At 35.0% G+C, this 18717-nt stretch overlaps 1 pseudogene; it reads left to right on the top strand.

The window, feature by feature from the left end:
* The first annotated feature begins 11132 nt into the window (after window positions 1–11132).
* On the top strand, window positions 11133–12521 carry LOC105475396 (keratin, type I cytoskeletal 18 pseudogene; annotated as a pseudogene).
* Window positions 12522–18717: the final 6196 nt, after the last annotated feature.

Genomic DNA, 18717 nt, shown 5'->3' with positions numbered 1-18717 from the left:
GATTGTATATTTAGAAAACCCCATTGTCTCAGCCCAAAATCTCCGTAAGCTGATAAGCAACTTCAGCAAAGTCTCAGGATACAAAATTAATGTGCAAAAATCACAAGCATTCTTATACATCAGTAACAGACAAACAGAGAGCCAAATCAGGAATGAACCTCCATTCACAATTGCTTCAAAGAGAATAAAATACCTAGGAATCCAACTTACAAGGGATGTAAAGGACCTCTTCAAGGAGAACTACAAACCACTGCTCAGTGAAATAAAAGAGGACACAAACAAATGGAAGAACATACCATGCTCATGGATAGGAAGAATCAATATCGTGAAAATGGCCATACTGCCCAAGGTAATTTATAGATTCAATGCCATCCCCATCAAGCTACCAATGAGTTTCTTCACAGAATTGGAAAAAACTGCTTTAAACTTCATATGGAACCAAAAAAGAGCCCACATCTCCAAGACAATCCTAAGTCAAAAGAACAAAGCTGGAGGCATCACGCTACCTGACTTCAAACTATACTACAAGGCTACAGTAACCAAAACAGCATGGTACTGGTACCAAAACAGAGATATAGACCAATGGAACAGAAAAGAGTCCCCAGAAATAATACCACACATCTACAGCCATCTGATCTTTGACAAACCTGAGAGAAACAAGAAATGGGGAAAGGATTCCCTATTTAATAAATGGTGCTGGGAAAATTGGCTAGTCATAAGTAGAAAGCTGAAACTGGATCCTTTCCTTACTCCTTATACGAAAATTACTTCAAGATGGATTAGAGACTTAAATGTTAGACCTAATACCATAAAAATCCTAGAGGAAAACCTCGGTAGTACCATTCAGGACATAGGCATGGGCAAAGACTTCATGTCTAAAACACCAAAAGCAACGGCAGCAAAAGCCAAAATTGACAAATGGGATCTCATTAAACTAAAGAGCTTCTGCACAGCAAAAGAAACTACCATCAGAGTGAACAGGCAACCTACAGAATGGGAGAAAATTTTTGCAATCTACTCATCTGACAAAGGGCTAATATCCAGAACCTACAAAGAACTCCAACAAATTTACAAGAAAAAAACAAACAACCCCATCAAAAAGTGGGCAAAGGATATGAACAGACATTTCTCAAAAGAAGACATTCATACAGCCTACAGACACATGAAAAAATGCTCATCATCACTGGCCATCAGAGAAATGCAAATCAAAACCACAATGAGACACCATCTCACACCAGTTAGAATGGCGATCATTAAAAAGTCAGGAAACAACAGGTGCTGGAGAGGATGTGGAGAAATAGGAACACTTTTACACTGTTGGTGGGATTGTAAACTAGTTCAACCATTATGGAAAACAGTATGGCGATTCCTCAAGGATCTAGAACTAGATGTACCATATGACCCAGCCATCCCATTACTGGGTATATACCCAAAGGATTATAAATTATGCTGCTATAAAGACACATGCACACGTATGTTTATTGCAGCACTATTCACAATAGCAAAGACTTGGAATCAACCCAAATGTCCATCAGTGACAGATTGGATTAAGAAAATGTGGCACATATACACCATGGAATACTATGCAGCCATCAAAAAGGATGAGTTTGTGTCCTTTGTAGGGACATGGATGCAGCTGGAAACCATCATTCTTAGCAAACTATCACAAGAACAGAAAACCAAACACCGCATGTTCTCACTCATAGGTGGGAACTGAACAATGAGATCACTTGGACTCAGGAAGGGGAACATCACACACCGGGGCCTATCATGGGGAGGGGGGAGGGGGGAGGGATTGCATTGGGAGTTATACCTGATATAAATGATGAGTTGATGGGTGCAGCACACCAACATGGCACAAGTATACATATGTAACAAACCTGCACGTTATGCACATGTACCCTACAACTTAAAGTATAATAATAATAAATAAATTTTAAAAAAAATCATTTATAGTTGTAATTAAAGTAAAATATTCTGGTTTGTGTTTGATATTTTTTAAGTAGGAATGCTATCTATGCTTAGTCAATGAATGATCATTTAGAAACTTGAAGAAAAATATGATGCCACCATTTTTAATATTTAATTATATTTACAATGTAAACATAAACAGAAGCTTTTTTTATTTTATTTTATTTTTTGAGACAGAATGTCGCTCTGTCACTCAGGCTAGAGTGCAGTGGTGCAATCTTGGCTCACTGCAACCTTCGCCTCCCGGTTCAAGCAATTCTCTTGCCTCAGTCTCCCAAGTAACTGGGACTACAGGCATGTGCCACCATGCCCTGCTAATTTTTGTATTTTTAGTAGAGATGGGTTTCACCATGCTGGTCAGGCTGGTCTTGAACTCCTGACCTCATGATCTGCCTGCCTTAGCCTCCCAAGGTGCTAGGATTACAGGTGTGAGCCACCTCACCCAACAGAAGCTTTTAAGAAAGTATTTCCAATGGACGTAGAATTGCTAAATATTGCTTTTCTCGTGTATGGAAAAAGTATACTGTTAAGTGAATTAAAACATCGTTAATATAAATAAGTTAACATAGACTTAATTATCAAGTTTGGTCATTTTTCTTCATTTTATTTATTTTTTATTAGCCACAGGAACAATCACTCTTCTTCAGCCTTTGAATCTTGACAACCCAAGTTACTCCAAAATCTACTCTTTGGAAATTGAGGCAACAGATAATGGGAATAATACCAGCAGCTATATGTTTACAGTTTTTGTGGAGAATGTAGATGATCCTATTTCCTGTGATCCAAGTTTTTCTACAGGAGCAGGTATAATACAAGTCAATTTTATTGATAAAATTCATGAGACAATAATAAAATTTAAAAATATAACTTGGAATTATAGTTTAAGCTTTCTAGTTTTATAAATGGGAAGTAAATAAAAGCAAATAAAGTTAGAGACATAGCATGTTCCTACAAAGAAAAAAAAATAAAGTTACTATAATTCAAATTTGAATTCAAATTATCATTTCTGTGTGTGGTAGATAGGGATATGAGTAATGACAGAATTATTCTGAGTGTATCTGTAACATATGGATTGATATGTAGGCTCACAATTTATCAAACACATAAAAATCTAAACAGCAAAATATAATTTTCACCTACTAAATTGGCCAAAATATGAAAATAATAGGAAAAAATTCAGCATTGGCTAGGATATACAGAAATTATCACTTTCATAAAGTGGGATTTTAGAATAACCACCTAGAATACTATTTCATAAACAGTTATTTTAAAAATGATTATAATCTGTACCTGAGTATTTCTCCCTGAATTCTTCTTTAGAGACATATTGGAGATATAATGAAGATTTATCTTCAAAGTTTGTAATAGCATAAGGTTTGAAATAACCAAAATGTCTAAGAATAAGAAATTGATTAAAAGACACTATGTCCATTTGATGAATTGCTATCTAACCATTAAAGATTATCTTCAAAAAATAATAAGCATGAAATGATACATGATAACAAACTATAAACGCATTTCCTTTAATTTGGTGTATACAATAATGTATATACCACATATAAATTATAAACACATATACCATTTGTATATAATCATTATTTATTTTTGTATGATTATAATAAATTATTCTTTTCCAAGATTTTAGTAAACATGCTCCACTATTAATTTTTAATGTTTCTTAAATTAAAAATTCTACCTGTATTTATAAAATTTCAGCCTCTTAAGTGTCATCATTACTCCTAGTAGTATGTAGTTATTTCATCTGCTATACTTGCCTCCAAAAATACTTGCTTAAAATAAGTTTTCAGTTGTACAAACTATAATAGATTTAAAGTAATATATAGAGGTAGCTTTCAGTATGATTACAATAGACATAGTCCTGAAAAGTTTGATAAATTAAGTTTTTGTAAATCAAATTTTATTCTTTTACTTACCTCATAAAAGAAAGCATGCATCATCTATTGGAATCAGTGTGTCTTTGTGTATAAAATGATAAAATATGCTATTATACTTTGTGTCAAACCAATCATAACCTCATATACTGTTCCCTAACCTCACTCTTATGTGTATTTGTGTTTTTCATGAGGACCTAAAAACACAATCTTTAAAACATTTGAATATACTTGAGACCTTGCACATGATTGGATCTCAGAAAACATAGATTGGCTTGATTTAATTTTGGCTGGTTCCACTGGCTCTCAACAATTATATCTGCTCTATTAGTTAGTCTTTTCATTTTTTTCTCTCCATTTATTTCTAACTTTATTTGCTCATCTACCATAAAGACTTTACTCCTTCCACCTTCTTTGTTTTACTGCTTTTCCTTCTCTATTTCTATTAAAAGAAACTACCCAACTAATTGGGAGGCAATAAGACAAAAAAGAAGTTGAGGGCAAGTGGAACAAGGCAAACTTCATTAAAATAGTCTCTTTTTTGTTTTGTTTTTCCTGAATGCCCATTCATTGCTGCTCTATCTATGTCTTACCACCAGAATTATCTCTTCTCAATCTTCAGAAACATCATCTTTTTGGAAACCCAAAAGTTCCAAAACGCACAACACACAGATTTCTTACTTTGAATCAGAACATATCTTCTGATATACATAATAACAAACTTATCTAAAAATAGAAGTTTATATTAAAGAAATTTGTTCACAGAAAATAAATTTAACCAAGAAAAGTCTCCTAGGTGAGCCTTGGCAATGTACCAATGAATGGGTTTGGTGTTTGTGAAGATATGATCTTTTGGACCACTTTGAAACAATTTAGTTGATGTTCTTTGTAATTTCCTTTCAGTCTTCCAAAATTATAGTAAACTTTAAAAAGATACACATGGATCTCAAGAAGGTCATTTTGACCCGATTTCTACCACAAGTTTGGCTAAACCAGCATAAACTGCTAGGGAAGCATCAAGATCGGGATGTCTTTCTCTTCCATCATCTGGGTTGTGGGTCTTGGGACATAAGAGAAGAGAGGACAAGAAGTCACTTTCTGTTTAAAGTAGGGCAACTCTGTGGGTCTCTGTGACAAACAATTACCAAAGAGAAGACATTGCCATGATTTTCAAGCTGCTGATTGGGCACACACATATTCAAATCATTTACTGGGTTTAATTATCCAGTTGCTATAATTAACCAGAACAAATCACTAAATTAGATAATCTGCCTACACGTGTTCAGTTTGAAACAAAGGTTCAAAATAAGCAACTCCTAGTCACACCAATCCTTTCTAAGGATATTATAGAATAACATGAGACCTTTACAGGACTACCCAGACTAGATTGTGATACAATATTCACTGGATTTGGTATCCAAGATTCAGCTGCACAGTAAACAGTAAGCCTTTTTTCTTTTAAAAGAAGTATTTGTAGAATCACGTAACAGGTAAAGAAACTCTCAATAGTCTAAATGTGCATTTATGTTATTTGATTTTGGGATTACACAGAATCATGGTAACATTGGAAGGAGGATGAGGGGCTGTGGTTGGAAAAAGGCAAGTAGCATTTGTTGAGCATTTGCGAGATGTGTTATGTATAGTATTTTAATCTCCAGAACTACTCTAAGATTGGAGATGTACTTTATCCCCATTGTACAGGTGAGAATAGTGATGGAGCAGGAATTCAAGTGCATTTCTTCTTGTCTTCACAGGCTGTGCTCTATTTTTTTGTACACGATTGTGAAAGGAGACAAAAAGCTTCAATATCCTAATATAAAATAATAAAAGTAGAAATCGTATCTTAGTGACCATTGACTTTGAGCAATTATATCCCATTCCATATAGTAGCCCAAAGTTCAAATGCAGGAATATGAACCTGAATTATGATGGCTCTTTTAAATGTTGATGTTAATGGGAGTAAGTATTTGTAGGGGTTTTTTGTTTCTCTGAAACAAATATGAAGAAGACCGTTTTAAGGAAAATACAGCATGGTAATTTATGGTACCATCATGAAGCAAGAAGTGAAAGACAGACATTTGAATTTAAATTATTGTTTATGATTGTGTAATTGTATAGGTGTTTCAGTGTCTGTTCCGGAAAATATTCCTGCATCTACTTTTATATATATGATTCTTTCAAGAGATCCAGATCTAGGACAGGAAGTTGAAGTAAGTTTTTTTTTTAATTTTCATCTATTTATTTTTGCCCAACTTGGATGGAAAAAAAAAACCCAAAAGAGTGCTCAATTTTTAATGTACAAAATATTATATTGCCAGGCTGTTAATTAAAGTGTTCTTCATATGTATGGTAGTCACTGAAGTGAGAGAGGAGACTTAAACCTTTCGATGTAGTAACATAGAATTAAAATGCTCTGGCTTTAAAATGAAAGCAACAGATATCAAATGGTCTGAAAGCATTGTGAAAAACTAGAGCTTACATCTATTGGCATTTATCTGATGACATTTACGAGCATAAATAGAATGTTCTTTCATTGTTCATTGCCTTTTATTCATCCCAATCAGGCATATTTTCTTTACTATACATACAATGTGAGTAAAGGATATTTTAGGTCTTCATATTAATTCTGGTTTTAGCAATAATTCATAAAGAGGAGAGAATAAATTTTAGATGATAAAATGGTTACAGCTTAAGTGGGGGTAAAGAAGAAATTTAAGGTTATTCATCACTGTATACTTTCTCAGAAATATTTCTGGTAATACATATGACCTATAATCTAATTATATTTGTAAGAAAAAAATTGTTTATTGATGGTGCAATATATCATAAATCTGATTAATACACTGCAATACTCTGCCCTAAATTTAGTGAGTCAAATTCTCCATAGAAGAGACTAACTTTTTTTCTGTTTGTTCATGCTTGCTATAGTGATACACTTACAAATATCACTTGGGAATATGGTTGAAACTAAAAAGTTTGGGAGAAAGCTCTGTGGAGAATTTAGTCTATATATAATTTTTCTGGTTACCTGATTATAATGAGATATTGATTAATACACTTGATTACATTTTTTGCTCATGTGAATTTCAGACTGAGGACAGACGACAACACAGGAACAATGTAATTCCTGGTATACCAGGCTCAGCTCATGTATTTGTGTGAATGTGTTAGTGTGTGTGTTGGGAGGATAGAGTCAGGATATTGGGGTATGTGGATGTGTGCATTTAAACTAGAATATGTCCATATGTGTGGTGGATGGGTGTCTACAATAGTATCAGTTATATTTATGTGTCTACGTGCATAGCTTCCATTACCAAAAATTAATGTAATATCTAGATTTTGTTGTAAAAGTCATTAGGAAAGAGAAAACAAAAATTTGGAAAATGATGATTAACCATAATGGGAAAAACAAAGAGATTATTTTCATAAGGATATTTAAGAGGATTTTAGTCTAATATGAGCCAACTTTGGTTGTTCGCTTACAGGCAAATGAAAGATGGTTAATATGACCATCAAAATGGCTATTATGCATTTTTTGGAAATGGCATTGGGTATCAGATCTCCCAGGTTTTATTGGGGTTTTTTTATGGGCTGGAATCTGGATGTAAGTGTTTACAGTATAATTTCTTTATGAAATCCTTTTCAAAATCTTTAATATTTGTTTTGATAACAATGGAGAGAAACATGCCGATGCCCATAAAAGTAATAGCTTTGTGCAAGGCAATATTTTATTTTTGCCATACAGAAAATCAATTCAGAGATGAAATCAAATGGCTTTTTCCAAATAATTTGGTGCCTCCTTTAGATATACTTCCTCCTTTAGATATACTTCCTCCTTTAGATATCCTCTTTTAGATATATTCAAGAGGGAACAGCTTTTTTTTTATATTGGAAAAATCTATAAATGCAACACTTGAAAGTAAACTATGAAATTATTGAAAACTATTCACCAAAAATGCTCTAATATTTTAGTATAAAATGCATTGGACAAAATACAACTAAAATGTGAAATAATATGTAGATTATTTTTGAAGTCTGGAACTGAAAGTGAGTTCAGATTTTAATTTATAGGCACTGTCTTCACAAAATTTATTTTGGTTTACACCTTGCCAAATCATTTCATCAAAGCTGTCAGTTCAGGATTCATGCTTAATAATGTATTAACCATGTTTGTGTGTGTTGCAGTTTTTAATATTAAATTTTTCAGTTAATGCCACTGCCTACTTTGCTTTGGATTCACGTAATGGTGTCATTTCTAAAACCACTGAACCTCTTTTGGACTATGAAACAAATCTTAAGGTAAGACTAAATATCAAACAATGAATACCTTTAAATACCCTTCAATAAAATAATTTTTAAAAACTTATCTAAGTTGAAATAAAAAGTTATCAAATTTATATAATTGCATTTTCATAGTCACCCAGATCAAGCAGAAATTCATTTTAAAAGAAAATAAATTTAGGCGCTTATGTGATTCATTGTGTGTACTTTTTCATTAGACCTTAGTTAAATATCATTTCAATCGTTGTGTGTGTTTCTGTGGGTATGTATAAAAGTTGGAGAAGGGATTGTCTCCATATTCAACAGCATGGAACAGAGGCAATGTTCTGGGTAATTAACTAAAAGTACACTTCTTTGGTCTTGAATTATCTGAAAAAGTGCCTCTCTCTTTGGCTTTATGTGATTGTGGAGACCTGGTGTGGCCTTTTTTCCCTGCAATGTCCTGATCAAATTTGAAATTTGCGAATAATTGGAAAGAAGAGTGAGGTATAAGGAGAAGAAAACACGTAACATATCATTTTTTCCTACCAAATCATCCTGGAAAATGCGACCATTTAAATTTCAAATGTTTTCCAGTTTCTTTAAGCAATTCTGGACATTTCCAGTAGTAGACTTATCAGGCTATTGTTGTTGTTGTGTTTTTTATTTGTTTGTTTGTTTAACATCATCTTAACTAAAACATGACTTTCTAAACTGCAAATATTTTGACCAGAACTTATCTCACTATGTGAGAGTTAAAGAAATAAAAGCAACAGCTATTTTTCCACGATATTTGGCTAGTTGCTTGTAAGAATACTTTTCACCCTGGTGTTATAGGATCGTTTCTCATATAGTCAATTTTGTTGTTTTCCATTCACTCCTAAACAAATTGCCTTTTTTCTTTTTGTTTCTTTGTTCTCTCATACAAAGTTCAGGATTAACTTTATTTAGAAGGTGCATATTGACATTTTGATTTTATTTATTTATTTTTATGTATTTATTTTGGGATGGAGTTTCACTCTTGTTGCCCAGCCTGGAGTACAATGGGGCAATCTCTGCTTACTGCAACCTCCGCCCCCCAGGTTCAAGTGATTCTCCTGCCTCAGCCTCCTGAGTTAGTGGGACTATAGGCACCTGCCGTCAGGCATGGCTAATTTTGTAGAGACAGGGTTTCGCCATGTTGGTCAGGCTGGTCTCGAACTCCTAACCACAGGTGATCCACCCACCTCAGCCTCCCAAAGTGCTATGATTACAGGTGTGAGCCACCATGCCCAGCCAACACTTTGATTTTAATTGTACTTAATTCATAAATTATACTAGAGAGAATTGACATTTTTATCATCATAAACCTAGCAAATTCATGTATTTATTTAACAATTTTATTTGAATCCTTCAATAACATTTTGTATTTTCTCTATAAAGTTCTTACACATCATATGTTTAACATTCCTTGAGTTTTATTGCAAATACTTGTTTTCTAATTGTTATTTGTGGTTTTATAAAAAACTATTGATCTTGTATCTTACTCTTAAAAACAGCAAACTTGCTAAAATTTTACATTGATTCTAATAATTTTGAAGTGATCTTTTATTTTTCTGTGTTAACATTCATAAAACATCTGTGGAAAATTGCAGTTGTTCCTTTCTCTCTAATCTTTATAAAATTTTATGTATATTATCTATCTTATTTTTCTGATGAGGACTTCCAGAACAACGTTTCTTAGAAATGGTAATAGCAGGCATCTTTGTCTTGTCATGATTTTAAAAGACATTGTTTAATTGTTTCAAACAACAGTGATTTTTACAGTAGAATTTTGGTGGGTAATCTTCCTTAAGTAAAGAAATTTTTTCTTTATTCCTAGTTTGTTTAGAGGTTTTATCAGAAATTCGATGTTGACTTTTATAATTTTTCTTCATCTACTCAGATGATTATATTGCTTATTTTCCCTTAATTTATCAATGTTTTGAGATACTTTAATACTTTTTTTTATTTTTATAGCATCCTTATGTTCTGACCTGTAACCAATCCCATATGAGATAGTCTTCAATATATAATGCTGAATTCAATTTACCAATCATTTAATTTTGATATTTGAGTCCTGATTTTTTACCTCTTCTCTGACTAAAGTTCATGGTGCTTTTTTTAAACTTATTTATTTCTTTGCTCCCCACCCATGAAGTCACCTTTAGAAGGTATACAAAATCTATTTGGACAGTTGAGAAATTGTCTGCTGGGCCTCAATAGGGCATCGCTGGCCTCAGCAAGCTTACATGTTAATTTCATGCCTTGACAATTCTCGCACCAAATATGTATGTATTGGTAGTATAATTAGTATAATCTTGATTACGAATTTCTTTCTGAACCCATGTGTGTGTGTGTGTGTCCCTCATATAATTTTATTTCAGTGGTATCCTAGGATTGTGGCAAATTGTTTTACACTTACAACAACCTCTTCTAAAAGCAAACAAAAGCAAATGTTCACTGGTAAAATTTCACCGTTTTTTTTTTTTTTTTTTTTTTTTTTTTTGGTTTACATGTCAATCTTCCCCACTAAAATGTGACTTCACCCATGGTAAGATTATTTCTAATTCAGATCTTTTCTCTACTATTCTGCACAGTGCATCAGTAGTGGCCAAGAAGTATTTCTTGAATAAAAGCATGAACTCTAGCTACCAATTTTAAGTGCTTTGTAAAATGTAAAACACCAAGAAACAATAAATTCATTGGTTCAAAAACTTTGTATTTAATACCTTCTGTATGCAAAATGCTGTGTTTATACTCTTATCCCAACTACTACGCCACCACACACTTCATTTTTCTCCCATACTTTTTTCAAAACAAGCAATTTATACATTTTTCTCCTACTATTTTACTGAACAAATAGTTTACTGAACAAATTTTTTTTTTCTGGACAACACTTTAATTAAATGGTAATATATTGTTGGTTGTGCCAGATTTTAGTTAAATATTCCTTGTGATCTTCAGACTTTTTTTCAGCTATTTAAAATATACGCAAAAGGTCGGCAAAGCCTGAGTCCTGTCGTCTCGCCTTCCTCCCATACAGCATGAGCTTCACCACTCGCTCCACCTTCTCTACCAACTACCGGTCCCTGGGCTCTGTCCAGGCGCCCAGCTACAGCACCCGGCAGGTCAGCAGCGCGGCCGGTGTCTATGCAGGCGCCGGGGGCTCTGGTTCCCGGATCTCTGTGTCCCGCTCCACCAGCTTCCGGGGCGGCATGGGGTCCGGGGGCCTGGCCTCAGGGATGGCCGGGGGTCTGGCAGGAATGGGAGGCATCCAGAACGAGAAGGAGACCATGCAAAGCCTCAACGACCGCCTGGCCTCTTACCCGGACAGAGTGAGGAGCCTGGAGACCGAGAACCAGAGGCTGGAGAGCAAAATCTGGGAGCACTTGGAGAAGAAGGGACCCCAGGTCAGAGACTGGAGCCATTACTTTAAGATCATCGAGGACCTGAGGGCTCAGATCTTCGCAAATACTGTGGACAATGCCCGCATCGTTCTGCAGATTGACAATGCCCCTGTTGCTGCTGATGACATTAGAGTCAAGTATGAGACAGAGCTGGCCATGCGCCAGTCTGTGGAGAACGACATCCATGGGATCCGCAAGGTCATTGATGACACCAATGTCACTCGACTGCAGCTGGAGACAGAGATCGAGGCTCTCAAGGAGGAGCTGCTCTTCATGAAGAAGAACCATGAGGAGGAAGTAAAAGGCCTACAAGCCCAGATTGCCAGCTCTGGGTTGACCGTGGAGGTAGATGCCCCCAAATCTCAGGACGTCGCCAAGATCATGGCAGACATCCGGGCCCAATATGACGAGCTGGCTCGGAAGAACCGAGAGGAGCTAGACAAGTACTGGTCTCAGCAGATTGAGGAGAGCACCACAGTGGTCACCACACAGTCTGCCAAGGTTGGAGCTGCTGAGACGACGCTCACAGAGCTGAGACGTACAGTCCAGTCCTTGGAGATCGACCTGGACTCCATGAGAAATCTGAAGGCCAGCTTGGAGAACAGCCTGAGGGAGGTGGAGGCCCGCTATGCCCTACAGATGGAGCAGCTCAATGGGATCCTGCTGCACCTGGAGTCAGAGCTGGCACAGACCCGGGCAGAGGGACAGCGACAGGCCCAGGAGTATGAGGCCCTGCTGAACATCAAGGTCAAGCTGGAAGCTGAGATCGCCACCTACCGCTGCCTGCTGGAAGATGGCGAGGAATTCAATCTTGGTGATGCCTTGGACAGCAGCAACTCCATGCAAACCATCCGAAAGACCACCACCCGCCGGATAGTGGATGGCAAAGTGGTGTCTGAGACCAACGACACCAAAGTTCTGAGGCATTAAGCCAGCAGAAGCAGGATACCCTTTGGGGAGCAGGAGGCCAATACAAAGTTCAGAGTTAAAAAATAAATAAATAAATAAATAAATAAATAAATAAATAAATAAATAAAATATACGCAAAATAGAAGTTTCAATAATGTATAATCTCATAGGATTAAATATAATTTGGAGTTATTTTTCTTTATAAATATGATCTTATTGGCCATAGAATTACATTTAATAAAACAAAATTAAAATCATTATTTGACTTCATCACAATTATTCGTGATTACCTTGTTAGACCACATATCTTCATTATTTGAGGCATTGTCATATCATCTCTTCAAATGAAGCGTTAGATTTTTTAAGGGTTCTAAAGTATTTGTGTTCTTTCTAATTTTTCCAAAAGTAAGATAGTTCTTTAGTTGCACGGACTAGTTTTTCCTAAACAATAAAACTTACTCTTTTATTTTGGTACTTCTACAAATTGAAATCTGATATGTATGCCCAAAACGAACATTGGAAAATATGATCTAAGTTACATGAAAATTAGAAGCATAATTGCAGAAATCTGTACAAAAGTACAAAAGATACTCTTTTTGACAAATGGCCTTATAGTGTTTGGGGAGTGGGTCTACATTCTTATGCTTCCAATTTTCTAAAGTGTTTTTCAATTTTATTTTTAAAGTATTTTTTATGTAAAGGGAAATTAATTGCATTTTTTTATTTTATTTTTTTTGAGATGGAGTTTCACTCTTTATTGCCCAGGCTGGAGTGCAGTGGCGTGATCTCGGCTCACTGCAACTTCTGCCTCCCAGATTCAAGTGATTCTCCTGTCTCAGCCTCCTGAGGAGCTGGGACTACAGTCACCCACCACCACACCTGGCTAATTTTTGTATTTTTAGTAGAGACGGGGTTTCACCATGTTGGCCAGTCTGTTCTCGAACTCCTGACCCCCGGTGATCTGCCCGCCTCAGCTTCCCAAAGTGCTGGGATTACAGGCATGAGCCACTGCACCCAGCCAAAACTGCATATTTTAAGTACTTTATAAAAACCCACATTCTATCTTCTCTTATTTACTTTAGCATTTCCATTTAGTGATTGCTGTGAGAAATAGCGAAAACCGGTCTTTGGAGTTATGCATTGGCACCATCAGTATCAACGTCCAGAATGTCAATGATGAGAGTCCTGTTCTTGCGTAAACAATGAGTAATCTAAATATTTAATTGATAAGATTAAGCCACAGAAATTTTTCTCATAGCAGGATAAAGACCAGTGTTTGGCTATTGTTTCCACTGTTAATTTTTTTAAAATGTTTTAAATGATCTAGAAAGTAAACCTCGATAAATTGTATTTTATTATTCTTTTTACATGCACTGGAAGCCAACTCATTGATATTTTGCCCTTGAAACTACAGAAGAGAATCAGTATTTTTTTGGTGGAATAATCCAAAGCTTCATATTTTTCTGGTATTTATTTTTAATAATAAAAATATTAGAGAAAATGTACATTGATATGTTCATATTGCAAAGTCAATGTAGGTATTCAAGAGAATTTGTGCAATAAGCACTTGCTGATATGGACATATGCCCAAACACAAAGATAATGAAAATCATTGCAAAAACATTTGTAGTATTTTGTAATCTGGAATAAAGTACAATTTACCAATCAGTAGAAGGACTTGAAAAATGATACAGGTAAAAGAAACTTTTAGGTTCTTTTCATAAAATGTAAACATTCTCTAATAGATTTAATAATGTAAAATGAAAAAACATTAAGAAGGCCAGACCTGAAACTGTTACATGATACATATTATATGAAATTTAAAATATTTGCTGTGTAACATAGATGAAGAGACATTTGTTTATAGTGATTGATAAAAAACATCATTTGGTCCCACAGATCTGTACCAGATGCACCTATAAATATTTATGAAAATCTCTCTGTTGGAACAAAGCTGGTCACGTTGACAGCGACTGATCGAGACATAGGGGACTCAGTACATTATGAGCTTATAGGGACACAAAAAGAATTTTCTATAAATGAAGGTAAATAATAATTTTATGGAGAATGATTTTATAAAATATATTAAACAGTGTTTTTTAACTAGTGAAAAATAAACCTGATTATTAAGATGAAACAATATTTAAAATATTTAGCAGCATATTTAGCATATTTTCATGAGGTAGAAATGATTATTTCTTCCTTCTCAGAAGTATGGAAATGGTTGGTATAATCTGGCTGCTACAGGAAGCTCCCAAACAATTCAAACTCACAATAGCATTCCCTGGGATTTTATTGTATGATTATTTGTTTTCTTGAGGACTAAGTTTTCCTATGGAAACCAGAGCAGTCGTAAACATAAAATGAATATTTATTATATATCATATATATAATAACTTTGCATACATAATAACCCCTTTGGGTTTTTACTATCATAATTCTCACATAACATGATGCCTGGGAAATATTTTAATTTATCCAAGCTCATGCAGCCAATTTCTGTGGCAGAACCTGCACTTAAATTCAATCTGCTGGATTTTGACGTTTGTAACTCTACCTACCTTCCACATGGCCAGAAGTTTGGAGTTTCTAGCCCTAACGACATAAATATAAAACAAGAAGAGGAAGAAAAGAAAGATGTCTTCTCTTTTTAAGAAGTGATGTACATTTTCACACATGAAAAGAGCTGGGTTAAACACAAACCATCTATCATATCAGCCAAAAGAGCTCCTGGTAGAGAGCCAGAATCTGAGAGGGACAGGGAAGATGACTTGTGGAGAGAAGGTTCGGTGTGTCACAAGTTAAGGGGGGAATATATATATATATATATCTCACACACACACACATACATATATAAAGAAAGAGAGAGAAGGTTGCCAGAACTGGCAGTGAAAAGGGGATGTTAGCAGAGATGGGTGATTAATTACATACCAAGGAATTGATAAAAAACTAAAGATAAAAGGGATGGTTGCTCCGGTCAGAGATGTGAGTAACAATTGTAGAAAATGAGAAAACTGTAATGAACCCTGTGGGGATAAATTATAATTGAAGGTATCAGAATGAACTTATATTTTTCCATATATATATATTTGTACATGTATATGTGTGCATGTGTGTGTGGTTAACATTGATGTAACTGTACATATATGCAGAGACACACAAACATAAATGCATACATTTTTGAATCCCTACTTAAGGAGTGAAAGAACTTAGGAGCATAATATCAGAATGGCCACAAGTACAGCTATTACTCAGATAATGCGTTCTAAATACCATTTTTCCCCATAGAAGCTTTTTAGAGGAATGGCTCTTTTTGAGGCCACAGTAGTTAAAGTATAAAATGAGCAAGAAAGCAAGAACATGCTCAAATAATGATGAAGGTATGTCAAAAACAAACAAAAATGCCAGAAATCAGCTTGAATTGTTCCCCCTTCCCAATTCTAGAGCAATCTGAACATCAAAATAAATAATACAGTTTATAAATCATAAAATGAGACTCCATGAGTCCATTGGATGTAAATACAAAGATAAATGGACAGTTTGATGAAAAACAAGATGCTTACATAGTTTCAAAATATGTCTTCAAATTATGATTATGATTGTTATTATTTGAGACAGAGTCTCACTGTGTCACCCAGGCTGGAGTTCAGTGGCATGATCTCAGCACTGCAACCTCTGGCTCCCAGGTTCTAGCTATTCTCCTACTGCAGCCTCCCAAGTAGCTGGGACTAAAGGTGCCCACCACCATGCCCAGCTAATTTTTTTTTTTTTTTTGTATTTTTAGTTGAGACAGGATTTCACCGTGCTGGCCAGGCTAGTCTTGAACTCCCGACCTTGTGATACACTCTCATTGGTCTCCCACAGTGCTGGGATTACAGGCGTGAGTCACTGCACCCAGCCCACAAAATACTTACCATTTGCAAAGGGCAAAATAGCAACTTTGGAGTAGAGAAAACTGGCAGACACTCACTGAGTCAAGTAATTAAAATGGACTTCATCAGTAATGAGACAAACTGATAACATTCAATAAGAATACAGTGTAATTTCTATGATATTTAATCAAAAGTTACATAACCTGAATCTAATCATGAGCTCACATTAGGCAAACCCAACTTGAAAGACGTTCTCCAAAATTACTAGTCTGTAATCTTCAAAAAGTTCAAAGTCATGAAACTCAAGGGAAGATTAAAGACCTTTTCCATACTGAAGGAGACTAAAGACACATGACAACATGCGATTCGGAATTGGATCTTTTGCTATAAAATATGTTGAGATATATACTGAAATTTAAGTGGAGGTCTTGGTGTTAGATGTATTGATGTTAACTTTCCGATTTTGATGTACCATGGCTGTTTGAAGAATACCCTTGCTTTTAGGAAATGTATATTGAGGCATCAGGTCAGCTACTTATTCTCAAATTGTTCTGAAAAAAACAAAACTCTTACATGAACTTGTAATTATTTTTAAAATTTAATAATTATAGTAAAATAGAAATGAAAGAGAAAAGAATGATAGCTATAGAAGATAGGCAGAGAAGAGCCAACACTTTAAATCATGTTCTAAAAATTCCTGAAGAAGCAAACCTCTGACAAATACTCAGAGGTATCATCCAAAAAAAATTCCTAAAATGAAAGATTTGAAAAGGCAAACGAGGTTCTTGGAAAAACTAATCCATAATGGCTGAATCTGAGCCAGATTTTAATAAACTATTAGATGTTAATTTTTTAGAAAAGTATTTGGGCCTTTAGGCAAAAAGAGTAGGTCATTACAAGGGAGTAATATTAATAAATTGTTAGAAGACTTTTCTATAAGTTAACAGAGTAACATATTTAGGAAACCTGAGAGGACACAAAATGTGATTTAACAAGTTTACATTCAGCAAAATGACCTCATATATAAAAGACAGCATATAAATATTTGAGAACATGGGAAACAATATCTCCTATTCGTTCTTCCTGATGTATCCACTGGAGAATGCATTCTAGACAACCAAAATACCTAGAAAGGTAAGAATGTGAGAAATGAGAATGAACATAAATTATTTTTTTACCTCTAGATTAAAAATAAAGGTTATAAAGGAGAGAGCACATTTCACATAAGGGTTACACGCTCTGCAAACATAGATGAGATAAAATTATTTAAAAAGTAATTCCCAATGAAAACTTATGTTTTTCTTTTTGTTGATTTCTGTTGTTTTTCTCGTTGCCTACTGTCCCCCACTCCACCTAAACCCTCTTCACCACCCCTACTCCACCTCAGTCGTCTCTGCCTAGATTTCCTGTACTCATTTTTCAACACTCAGCCTAGCCTGCACTCTGCGCTTCCTACCCCACCCACCATGACCCTCCCATGAAATATGTTCCAAAATGCACAGTTAAGAAGGCTTCTCTCTTTCCCTGTCACTTATGCAACCACCATTCCTTACAGATCCACAGTTGTGATTAGCGTGGATTTCATCAGATCAATGACTGACCTTTATTTTATCCTTAGAACTAACCATGCCACTATTTTTAATTCATAACTTATTCATTTTATGAGTAATGAAAAAATTTGCATCTGCCTGCCTTTTAGATTCAGGAGAGGTCACACTTGCCTATCCTTTGGATTATGAAGACATAGCCACCCCAAAGTCTTGGGTATTATATTTTAGAGCTTGTGACAATGAACGAATACATTCAACAACTGGGACAGTCACAGTGTTTCTACAAGATGTAAATGATAATCCACCTCAATGCTCACAGGATATTTACATGTAAGTTATGATAGCAATTTTTGGTCTTCAGATTTTGGCACAGAGAAAGCAGGAGAAAAACAAATGGATAAGCATCGTACCATCCCTGGAATGAAGCTGAAGCCTTTCATTCTTTCCTTTATTTTCAGACACTGTGAAGCTTCTCTTTCCATTTCCTCCCTGGTACAAGTGGATCTGCTTTATTAATTATTTAAAAAGTATAAAAATTAAAGCTAGAAAGCCAAAGGATTATTTTGTTTAGTTTCATGCTTTCAGGGAGTTAAAAGAGCTATTATATGAGAAATCATGTATTTGTATAAATGCAAGGTTATAGTTTGTTTTATATTTTACTGACATTAATGATAACTCTAAAGCCACATACAAACTTACTTTCTTTGTTCTAGCTTTTAAACTACGTAGAAATTTAAAATGCATGTATGATATGTTATTTCTATTATTAAAATGGAGTTAATTTACTCACAAAGATTACAAAGTTAATAAATAGTGGGCTGGATCCTGAAACCTC

This window comes from Macaca nemestrina, chromosome 4 (genome assembly GCF_043159975.1).
Source record: "Macaca nemestrina isolate mMacNem1 chromosome 4, mMacNem.hap1, whole genome shotgun sequence".
Lineage (NCBI taxonomy): Eukaryota > Metazoa > Chordata > Mammalia > Primates > Cercopithecidae > Macaca > Macaca nemestrina.
This window is presented reverse-complemented; position numbering and strand designations above follow the sequence as displayed.